This window comes from Pempheris klunzingeri, chromosome 15, assembly GCF_042242105.1.
Source record: "Pempheris klunzingeri isolate RE-2024b chromosome 15, fPemKlu1.hap1, whole genome shotgun sequence".
NCBI lineage: Eukaryota > Metazoa > Chordata > Actinopteri > Acropomatiformes > Pempheridae > Pempheris > Pempheris klunzingeri.
The window spans coordinates 1,961,721-1,974,274 of NC_092026.1; the positions used below are offsets into that span (position 1 = coordinate 1,961,721).

General features: G+C 42.0%; 1 protein-coding gene across 1 annotated transcript in view; it reads right to left on the minus strand.

The window, feature by feature from the left end:
- efr3a (EFR3 homolog A (S. cerevisiae)) overlaps positions 1–12,554 on the minus strand; it is a 123,324-nt gene that overhangs the window by 32,961 nt on the left and 77,809 nt on the right. The gene's annotated exons all lie outside the window — the stretch shown is intronic.

The following is a 12,554-nucleotide window of genomic DNA, read 5'->3' on the forward strand; positions in this document are numbered from 1 at the left end:
ACTTAAGTTACCAAATACGGAAACTTAGCCAGATGATGGGTTAAACTTCTGTTTGATGCTAAATGGTTATAGTTATGGTTGTAATCATGTATGTTCGTCATTCATCTCCTCTTTAAACCAACAGGCTATGATGCATTTTATACCTCACAAAGAAAGAGTTTGGCTGTCGACGTTATCGGTTGATCATGAAAGTCGTTTTAAAAAAAGTAATCAACATTTTCCTGCTGAGTTTCTGCTCTCAGTCTCTGGTTTGCAGTCTTCTTCAGCACAGCAGGACGTTCATGTAGTAAATTATGGTCCATTTAGAGGGAAATACACCAGGAAGAGGGGGGTGGGAACACACTTCTGGTTCCAAAACAAGATGGCGACGACAAAAATGCCTTCAAAACAGCGGTCCATAAACCAACGGGTATCAAACACTACTTCCACCTCTTCTAAACAGTCTCTGATTGCAAATTAAAAATGGAGTTATTGAGACAAAAGGTGCAAAATAAAGTTTATGTGGCCTAAATAAACACTTCAATAACAATGTTAACCATCATTAACATGGGTAACATGTGGGAAGTCACACAGCACATTAGACTGAACATCAGTGTGTGAATCATCCACTTTTGATACATAGAAGAAGAAACAAACATATTTTTCAACATCAGGTCGACGGGCTCAAACCAGAAAGTGCACCTCTATACATCGTGACCACAGTTTGTATTCCCTTCTTCCAGGACTTGTGCATTATTGCTTTTCTTCTTACATACAGCGTGTGATCCCTCCGAGCTGCACCGAAACCCGGGAGGTCATCTGCAATATTTCAAGAGTCCATCTCATACCGGCTCTGTGACCCGCAGCAGCTTTTAGACGCCTGCGAGCCGCACAAACACCAACACCTCATTCACGTCTGAAATATCAAACCGCGACCTCCGAGCCAGAAGCTGCGACACCCACCTCGAGTCCATCTCATTCAAAATGTTTTCTCTTTTCACACTCGCTCAGTTTCTGCCCACGGACATGTGGTCAGCCATGTTTCTTCAGCACTGTTTCTCACTCACAGGCGTCGCTGCTTAACTGATGGGTTCATTAAACCAGACACAGAAATCTAAATGTAAAAGCTGTGAAATCCACTTTTATACATCAGTAATTTAACATTTTGACACAAATATCCTGATTTACAGACCAATGGTACATTACATTAATTTATTATTATTATTATTATTATTATTATTATTGCAGTTTGGTTAGATTTAGGCACCAAGACTACTTTGTTTAGGTAAAGATGATGTTTGGGTTAAAATAAGTCAAATACAAATAAAAAAGGCAGGGTACTTCACAAAATACTAAAAAAATATGCAGAAATTAGTAGATTAGTAGAAATCAGCTCTTAATATATTCTATGAAGCCCATGAGTCTCTATCATCATATTGAATAAGAGCCTAAAGGTCATTTCAGTTTGAGACAAAATACTGACTGATAAATGATTTTATTAATTCAAAAATGATTTTCTTCTCTTCTTCTCCTCTACTATAAAAACGACGTCCGTAGCAACGCCCTGTTTTATGGTAAGTGGTCCTTTCTCGTCATTTCGATCACTCGCAGTGCTTCTAGTCGCCGCCTGCTGGACACCACTGGCTTCACTTTTCAGACCTGGAACCTACAACCCACTTCTTTTCTACAGTGCATGTTTGTAATGAGATTAAGAAATCTGTCTGTGATGCATCGACGCTATTCCCAGTCCAGAAGACAGATCTCTGTTCACTTCACTCGGCTTTGGCTATCGCTAGTTGTGCCTCTAAACACGTAGCTCGCTAACTAGCCGTTAGCGGTCCCATTTTGTGAGACACCGAAGCCGTCATACACACATTTTAACCAAAAAGTGAGTTCGGATTCTAATTTAAATTGTGCTGAACGCGTTTTTGCACATTTGTGATTTCACTACAGACCTGAACCTAAGATCATGGTCCCCGAGGATCAAACCGTCAAAACATTCGCTCAAACTGTGGTGTGCTGAGAGTGATTCAGGCTAAACGTACCGTCACAGCCTGATTCATCCGAACAAAACTAACGCTGGTGAAAGATAGTCAGAGGAAAAGAAGGAGGCTTTACAGAGGCAGAGAGGAGTAAAAAGAGGAAAGAAGAGGTGGAGAAAGACAGGAACGAGGAGAACGAGAGGAAAAAGCACAAGTCACAGACGAGGAGCACTGGAAGCTGGTCGCATGACAACACTTCACCAACATGACGTCAATCTAAACCCCCAAAAACCTTCCTCTCCCCTGTTAACCCCAATCCCTGCTATTTATAGTCTGAAGACGCTCCCTCTTCCTCCTCCTCCTCCTCCTCCTCCTCCTCCTCCCTGCAGCAGGAGAACTGATTTCACCGACAGACGAAGATGAGAAGCACTGCACCTTTTTAAATCCAGAGAAACATTTTAAACTGGGCTGCGGTGATGCAGCTGTTCATACCTGCCTTCATACCTTCAGCTGCACCTGCGGGAAGTGTTTACTGTTTTCAGTGCAGGTGGGATATAAGCCGAACGTGAGCTTTAATATAAATCTTTACATTGAATTTAACCCTTTCATGCATAGAGGTCACTGCAGGGTGCAGCTCTTCAAAAGCTGTTTTCTTCTATATGCATGAGTTTTGATGGCGTAGCTGCACATCAGCAGCTACAGTGAAGCTGCTGCATCATCTCATACACTGACTGCTGCCCAGTGGGAAGCCAAGATGGCCGACAGACAGCCAGAAACACCAAGTTGCTCATTTTTTTCTGTTCAAACCTTCTAGAAAAAGAAACCCTTGCAGGTAAGAAAGATATGGTGACATCAAGTAACATCTAAGGAGTCATGCAGTTGCTACATTTTCCAAGTTTTATATTAGGAGGAAATTATGATTAATCACATGTCCACTGAATTGTACATCATGCATCAGTGGCTGTATTTCAACTACTGGACATGTAAATATATCTATATATAAAAAAAATCTTGTTTTTCAGCCTAAAGATGAATAAAAACACTTCCTGACTGAGGTCATCATAATTCATGAAAGGGTCAAACAGGTGTGTCTACTGCTAGAAAACACAAATGACAGACAGGTTATCGGTAACTTTAAGGGATAAGTGTCACGTTTTGTTTAAATGTAATCTGAGTACAAACATATAGTGAATAATAAGGAGGAGGTCGAGGTTTCACCTTTGTTTAAAGGGAACTTCACAGATATGGGGTGGGGGGGTGGGGAGGGGAGCTGTGTGCATTCTGCTAAAATCCCTGTTTTAGTGAATGTAGTCTGGTGTGTGTGCTGTTTGTGGTTAAACCAAAAGGATCTTCCAGGTCTCTCTCTGTAGGGATCCTTTCCATGATGCTGTCACACACTTAGAATAACACTCTGAGCCTGTCAGTGGATCAAACAAGCTCTTTTAGTGGACCTACTGTGATCAGGTGCAGTTGTCCCAAAGGATCACGTTGCAGCCATTGCAGCCCGTTTGGTGTCTGCTGGCTGAGGTGATCTACTGGACCAGTTCCAACACTTTTACTACCTACCAGTCACTCAGACACCAGGATGAGGACAGAGAGGACTCAGGGTTAAAAACACTGCAGTTATCCTTTAAGTGATGCCGCTTCAGTCAGCACCATTTGGGTCTGAAGACTACAAGTATGAAATCTTTTAATAAATCAACCACTACTAGCATAACACATCCCAACCTCTAACCAAACCGTTGCTGGTTGAGTTGCATTTTGGGTAATGTAGACAGCAGGTTTTGACAAAGAAGATGTTTTATTGTGTGGAATAAAAAAGACTAAATATCTTCACTGGCTAATGCTGCATTTCTTCCTGTGGGGTTATGATAGGACTCACCATGCTACCACACCTCAGGTATTAACTTACATCATGCTATCATTGCACATAGCGTAAGAAAGATGAACTACAGAAAAGACCCAAGCTTCCAGTAACATACAGCTCAGTGTAATTCCACTTGGTTCTGATTGGTGCTCCATAAGTACAACATTTAAACCCAGATATGTCCCGTTAGTCACAAACTGACCCCCCAGGAGGAGCGTGAATAAAAACAGGTGTCAGTTTTCAGAATCTCCCCCCGTCACACTGACTAACACCACTCACTGCCGTTACCACTCAAACACAAGCCACAGCAGGTTGTTTTTTTTTTTTTTTTCCATCTCACTGCACCGGCTAGTGTGGCGCTGCCTGGCCTGCAGGGGGCGCACGGTGTCAGCGAGTCAGTGCTGGAAGTGACACACACACACACACACACACACACACACACACACACACACACACACACACACACACACACACACACACACACACACACACACACACACACACACACACACACACTAACTGACTGGGGGAGTGAGGATGACAGGCTGAGTACAACTGCAGTCTTTAACGCTGGTTATTGGAGGCTGAAGGCAAGTGTGTGTGTGTGTGTGTGTGTGTGTGTGTGTGTGTGTGTGTGTGTGTGTGTGTGTGTGTGTGTGTGTGTGTGTGTGTGTGTGTGTGTGTGTGTGTGTGTGTGTCAGCAAACGTCAGACCCCAGACGAGGTGACAGGAGGTGTTGCTGGGTAAAACTAAGGACCAGGACTAAGGTCAGACCGACTCCATCAAACCAATAAATTATTTTGGCTTTAAACTTTTTTTTTGTTTTAGGTCAAAAATATGGACTAATGACCATCTCAAGTCCGTAGACACCAAATCAATATCTTCAAAATCCTCATTTTGTGAGAGGAGACCTCCAAACCTCGAGGACTTTACTAACATGAATCGCAGGTACGAGATCATCGCTCCCGTTTCAGCCTCTTTACTTTGGCTCCCTGTTTGTTGACTGACCTGCACTCGGACGTCAGATTGGCCGAGTCAGTGTCCTCGTTCAAGTCTCCTCTCAAATCACACTTTTATTCTGAAGTATTTTACTGATTTTACCTGAGCTGCCTGGATTTTACTCGATTTAATTTGTCTTAATTTCTTTCTTATTATTTACGTCTTTTAACCTCGACGTTTACTCTCTTTGTTTTAACAATGTGTGTATTTTACTCGTTTTAATTTGTGTTAATTTCTACTGTAAGACAGTGTTTGAAATGTGAAATATAAATAAATTATCGTTATTATTATTATTATTGAGCCTTTTAGCTTCTTTCAGCTCTCAGTTTTGACACATTTACTATTTCGGCTGGTTGAGTCGGTTGAAGCTCTGATAAACCCGCCGTACACGACCTGCCACCAAAACGCAGTTAGAAAGTGGAACGTCCGACATGTTGGTGGAGACCAAACCAGAGCGAAAAGAAGAGTAAGTAAGAGCTTTGTGATTTACTGGAGAGACAGAAGTCACCAACAGGTTCTTCTACATTAAACCAAATCACCATGACAACAGCTAATAGTCCCATCATTCAGGCCATAAAATTATCCATTTAAAGCAAATTTAAACACAAGCAAAGCTCAACGATAACGGCAGCATGTCCTCGGCTGATTAACGAGGCTTCACACATTTTCTGAAATACGCAACAAAAGCAATGAAGATTTGCTGTCAGACTGAAAATGAAGACGGAGGTCGTTCATTTGAAACGTTTCCTCCTCGTGGTGATTGTGTTACTCTGTGTGAATCACTCTGCCACCGTCTGTCTCGGAGGAACAGCACTTCTTAAACAGACGGAGATACTTTAATAAAGCCTGGATGGAAAGAAACAGAAGAGGAGCTGAAAGACAGGAGGGCAATAAACAAGTGCTTTACCTGGAAAATAACAGCCTGGATTCATGCAACAAAAGCAGGGATGCAGTGTCGTTTCTATTTTTCAGGAAACTTTTCCACCAATCCAAAGAAAGATAAACTGAGCTTTTCTGCTGGGGAGGCTTTAGCGCCGCACTAACCAATCAGACACAGGTCATGTCCGAACATAACCAATCAGAGGCACAGGAAAAACCTCACTTCTGGCTCCAAAACCAAGATGGCGACGGCCAAAATGCCAAACTTCACAAACCAAAGCCAAGCATCTTACCCATAAACATCTCCACCTCACAAAAACAAAAAAACCTTGGCTGACAGCCTTAAACTGCTGATCTGAGCTTAAAAAGTCGGGCGCTAACGAGCGAGCGGTGCGAACACGAGGTCGGCTGAAGGTCTGTTTTCAGGAAGGAACAGAGAAGAAAACCGAGAGGAAAAGATTTGAACAAATTAGCTGAAAAAGCTCTGAGGCGAAAAAACAAAAGAAACCAGGGACACAGACTGAAGGGAAAGAGAGAGAAGAGAAAAATGATTAAATGCAGCTCCGTTGTTGAAGAGGCCCAACAGATGTCAAGCACTTACAGTAATATTATGTAACAGAATATAAATTTCAGCATTAGGAGTCTAAGTGAATCTGCCGGCAGCGGTCGGGTACTGTTGTTTCAGCTCCACTTATTCACACCTTGTTGCTCTGACACACTAGAAACTCTGTCGATGAATCTCAGGAGGACAAAAACAGAAAAACAAACCTTAAGTGTCTTTTTATTTGGTTGATGCAAAGCTTTTGATTTCAACTCACTAACTGTTCAGTGTCGCCAAGAAATGAGACGCAGACTTATTTTCCCCCCAACACACACTCATTGGGGGAAATCCCATCAATCAGAGTACACTTGGCTTCTGAGGAATTAAACAGCAACAATATCACAGAACAGGACAAATAAAGTGACCCCTAACACCTCTAAGGGATTTTGGCCTTTACAGGAGGTGGAAGTTACGACCGCAACACACGTACTTTACAGAGGGACGTAGGAAAAGTTTATTCCAACGTTCTCCAACGGGGAGACTTTGTCAGACAATATTGGAGGTTAGAAACTGTATATTTGCATTCAGATGGAGTCCAAGTTAACCACTAACCAGCTAACTGACTAGGCTAACTAATAACTAATAACTCCAGTATTTTGGCGCTATGGCGCAGCTAATTTTTACAAAAGTTTGGTGTGTGACTTTGGTGTTTTAACAGGTTAACTCAGGTCCAACATGATATTTGTGTAACACACAATAACACAAGCAAACTAACTGATGGAGGCAGCAGTAGAGCAGCAACTCATGCATTCTATTCTCTAAAATCCCTGTTTTAGTGAATGTAGTCTGGTGTGTGTGCTGTTTGTGGTTAAACCAAAAGGATCTTCCAGGTCTCTCTCTGTAGGGATCCTTTCCATGATGCTGTCACACACTTAGAATAACACTCTGAGCCTGTCAGTGGATCAAACACACAACAAACACTCTCTTCAAAGTCACCAGACTCCTGTGATAAAAAACAGAAGTTTTACCTCAGAGAACACAGGAGTTACTGGTCTCTTGTTGCTTCAGTTATTTTGTTTATGTAACTTTGTGGTGTTTTAAAGGGTTCGTTTGGATCCAACATAATATTGGTGTAACACACATTAACACAAACAAATTAACTGATTAAGGCAGCGGGAGGCCAACAACTATCATGTAAAATCCCTGTTTTAGTGAATGTAGTCTGGTGTGTGTGCAGACAGCAGACACACCAGACTCCATTGACAAAAAGAGTAATTTAACCTCATAATACACGGGAGCCGTTGGTCTTGTCGTTGTCTTGATCAGTTAGTTTGTTTGTGTTATTATGTGTTACACAAATCCAAATTAACCCTCTAAAGCTCCAGAGTCGCACAATAACACCAACAAACTAAGTAATCGAGGCAGCAGTAGATCAGCAGCTCCTGTGTAAAATCCCTGTTTTAGTGAATGGAGTCTGGTGTGTGTGCAGAGAGCGATATAACGGCTGTTCGTGGTTAAACCGAAAGGATCTTCCAGGTCTCTCTCTGTAGGGATCCTTTCCATATTTGTTGTCAGACACTTAGAACAACAAGTGGACAAAGCCTGATCTGAAGGATCACGTTGCAGCCATTGCAGCCTGTTCGGCGGCGATCCAGCCGGTTAGATATGTGCAAAAAAGGCCCGAAGTTTTAAAACATCAGAGCTGCTTTAATGATGGCCGAGTTTTCGTTTCTTCATCACACCTTGAATGCCCCTTTTTGGACGGACGGCTGGTGAATTCAGTTACCTGATGCCACAACAGAGTAAGAGCCGTCACACAACAAGACATCTTAATGAAGTGCCGACATCAAAGCATGACTTACACCTGCTTTGCATCATCTCATGTTGCTTCACATCTTCTGGTAAAAAAAAAAAAAAAAAAAGCTGCACAAACCGCCACAGGCTACTGCTGACAGTTAGCCATCACTGACACACTTATGCTCCGCGGCATCTGATTTCAACTCCCATCACAGTTCAAGTTGGGTTAAATTCACACCGAAGGAGGTTTGAGTTCATGCTAATATAGTGAGGTGAGCGTCCTCTTCGAGCTGGACACAACAAACGCCTGTAATTATAGAAAAAGAGACTCCTGCTTCTATTGCTTTAATGTCTGTGGCCCCTCTCCCTGTACTTAATATCACTCTGTTGTGACAGACGCAGACTAAATTGTCAGGCCATTATGGCTCAGACCTTCAGGCGCCTTAGTATTGATCGTTTCTAGCGTTTAAAGTGATGTAAGAACTGAAGCTTTGTTTACTGTTTCACTCAATATAAGTCCTGATCAGTGAGCCTGAAGTGTACGACATGAAATGACTTAAAGTATTTTTAGTTTAATAGAAAAAAAATCTAATCATTTGTTCTCAGCCAATTAAAAAAAGGAAGTTTTCCATATGTTTTTAATTGTAGGTGCTTCAATCTGAGTTATCTGGTTGTTCATCGCTGCCAGTTTCCTCCTTTAATTGACACAAAGTTGTCATCAATTAAGGGTGATTGGATGGATTTGTCGACTTCATTTAAAGCTGTTCAAAAGTTATTCAGTTATTTTTCTGATTGGAGTGTAAATAATAGACTTTTTGTAGCATCATCGTCGTCATCAGGGCAGAAAGGACCCAACTAATTCAGCAGCAGTTTAGCAACTTTACAAAAACATTCATCACAAATCGTAACGTACAAGGAGAGTGTTTGTGTGTGTGTGTGTGTGTGTGTGTGTGTGTGTGTTCAGGACTATGTGAGTGCACACCTACGTCAGAGGCAGGGTGAAAAGACAGAGCGAGTCCAATATCTTTGCCAGGAAAAGGCCCCTGGGAGCCCGTGATGTTCTCACTGATAATGACTCCTCAACTAAAATGGTCCCCATTGGCGACATATTATATTACTGCTGTCATTTCCACAAATATAACGGCTGCTACTGATGGTTCTGTCTAGGAGTGGGATGGTTATTGATGGAGTTACATATCTTTTTTTTTAAAAAAATCATTCATAATTACTGTATTTTCACATTATATATGAGCTCAGCAGCAGTAACATAAACAGCAGAGACAACAGGACTGTAAATTATACATCTGGATATCAGGACTCAGCAGCTTAAAGCAGGAAATCAGTCCTAATTGACCAAATATGTGTGCATATGTGAGGCAGCTAAGTTAAAGATACATAAAATGTAGAAGACAAAACTGTGCATACCTATGGCCAAAGTCCGCCAAGCACAAAAACTACATTAGCAGCTGTGTGTGTGCAGTTAGGATGCTAACATGGATTTCAGCATGGCCTTTAGCGTGTGACACTTTCCTTTTCAGCATGTTAACAAGCTCACTATAACCTTTAGCATGTTTGCTAACATGCTAACACAGAAGATTTAAGGTTTTAGAGATATTTCTGCCACTGATATGACAAATGTTAACAGTTCGTGTATATAATTACTTTGTTAGCATGCTAACATGCATGCTAGCACATGCATTCACATACAGTTCAACAGATGAATATGCCAAGACGCATATAACTTGGCACGTAATGTAACCGATGCTAACATATTGGATTTAGTAGAACAGTTAGCATGTTAGCATTTAGCAGGTTAAATGCACATTATGTTTTAGCATAAGTGAAAATACATGCACAAACCTTGCATATGAAGTAACTTAGTACCTTAGCATGCTAACTTCATACATTTTAAATGCTCTGACATTTTGAATTTTAGGAGCTCTTTCTTTCTTCTGCAGGACAGCTAACAGCTAGCAAACTGACTGCGTGCATCACAGATACAACAACCATGACAACAACACAGTGACACACACACACACACACACACACACACACACACAAGGACAAATCAGTGTTAAATACAGACGTGTGGTGCATCGTTTCTGTTTTCACGTTGGGTCAGGTGATCGGCTAATGACCAACGTGAGCGCTAGAAACAAGTTATTAATATTCTGATTATTATCTCAAGTGTGGTGAATGTTGACAACCAGAATATTTCAGTGTTTTACAGATATTTATTGACCGTTACCATGGTGACGTACAAACATTTATCATTTTTACGTTTGAGGATAAAAAGCTGTCAGCTTCAATCTCAAAGTACTTCAGGTTATTTTCAGGTTGAAGGAATTGAATCATTTAGCTTTTAAGTATCTTACTGTGAAGTGTTGGGAAAAAAAACTGTTGTCATGAGGACACACAAACGTTTAGTAGTAATCTAATACGCTTAGCTCGAAGCCAAACTGTTGGACCGGCACACTATCTAACCCAGTGACATCACCGTCCCTGCAGCCACGCTGCTGGTGAGGCTAAAAATACTGAATACAAAAAAACTAACAATTTAAATATCTGCTGAGGATAAAGGGATAGAGAGAAGCCGGCATCCGGAGCGGCTCAGCGGAGCACAAAGGGACTGTGACGGAGAAAACCTCAGCGGGGCTCGGCCGTTCACTCGGTAATTGTCCAATTTATGCAAACCGAGCTGAGTGGCGGGGCACCGCGGCCAATAGGAGCGGCGGCGAGGATATTTAAATCCCAGGAGGGAGAGCCGGTCGCCGTGTGCAGACGGTGTGCCGCGCTCACATGGCAGCCGCCCGGGTGATAAGAGAGCTCATTTAATTTCCTCTGAGTGTGGGGAGTCTGCATACCTGTGTGTGTGTGTGTGTGTGTGAGAAATTGAAGTGAAAGTGAAAGAAGAGGAAGAAAAACAAGGCAAGTGTGTTTCTGTGTGCATGTATTATATTGCCTGGAGTGTGTTTGTGTCTACCTGTGTGTGTGTGTGTGTGTGTGTGTGTGTGTGTGTGTGTGGTGTTGTTCATACTACAAAGTGAGGACCATGATATATAAGCAGAGTGAGGACCATTTTTGGGAAGTGAGAACATTTTGGCTGGTCCTCATAACTTCAAAGGGCCATTTGAGGGTTAAGACTTGGTTTTGAGGTTAAAGAAAGATTTTGGCTTAGGTGAAAGTTAAGGTAAAGGGTTGGGGAATGCATTATATCAATGAGTGTCCACACAAGTATTGAGGACCTGTCCCTGTGTGTGTGTCTGTGTTATTGGGACACAGGGTTATTTGCCGTCCTGTCACCTCTCTGCTGTATGCGTCATGGCAACAACATGCAATAAAGCCAGTTATCAAGCTTTGCTTACATCGCTTTGATGTAAAGGGCAAAGAAAAGGTGCATTCGGGCTGCGCTCACATGAAGCGAGTTCACAGCCATTTTAAGACGAGACACTACAACAGAACAGAAATCTGACCATTAGATAAATCAGGTTCAAAGTTCCTGATTCATATGAGAGCAAAATGGTTTTTAGAGGAGAAAAAAAAATGGAAATACTGTCAACAGCCATGAGAAACAATTTTAAAAAGCAGTTTTATAGAATGAAACGTTACATGTAACAGGCTATGAATGATATATGGACAAACTAACACCGTCAGCACGTCTAAGTGTCCTTGGTGTGTGGCTGTGTGTGAATGGTTAGTTTGCTCTTGATGGCAGGGTTGGCAGCCTCCCATCACAGTGTGAATGTAGTGATCAGAAAGATGCTGTACAAGTTCAATCCATTCACTATTTTACTGTTGATCTTCCTGTGGAAACAGTATAGATGGGAATACAACTGCAGAGTTTGGTGCCTGCTGAGGAGGAGATGATTTCTGCCTCAGAGAGAAAAAAAAACAACCTCATTTTGAGTAAACAGCCGTTAAAAATATGAATTTAGAAGGAAATCTGAAGATACAGATAGAAACAGCAGTAAAATAAACAACTAAATATGTGTTTTGGATGTTTTCTTTTCACCCCACTAGTCTGAAAGAGGCCAAAAACCAGACAAGCAACCAGTGCATGAAAAAAACAAGCTGCATTGTCTCGTCTGCGGCGCTGCTTTGTTCCCTCCTGTACTACCTGAATATTGTCCCAGCCAGCGCCAGGAAATGAAAACACAGGGACAGACAGGTGCACCTCCGTATGCTCATAAAACCGAGCAGACGAGAAAATAATGCCAGGACTGATGAGCTTATTTAGCTACAAAGAGGCCGAGTAATGGGAGAGACGGCTTCATCAGAGGAGGGTCAGCTGCCAATCAACACTTTGATAAGTCGTTTCATAAAGAAATTTGAAGCTGAAGGTCGACGCAGGAGGAGGAGAGACGAACGAGCTGTGGCTGAAGGACTGTTGTGGTGAGCAACTTTTAAAAGTATTAAATATTATGCAAAATACACTTTTCAGTGTCCCTGCTGTGCCTTCAGGTCACAAAACTATGAGTAAAGACCGTCGTCTCTCATCTTCTTCTGCTCC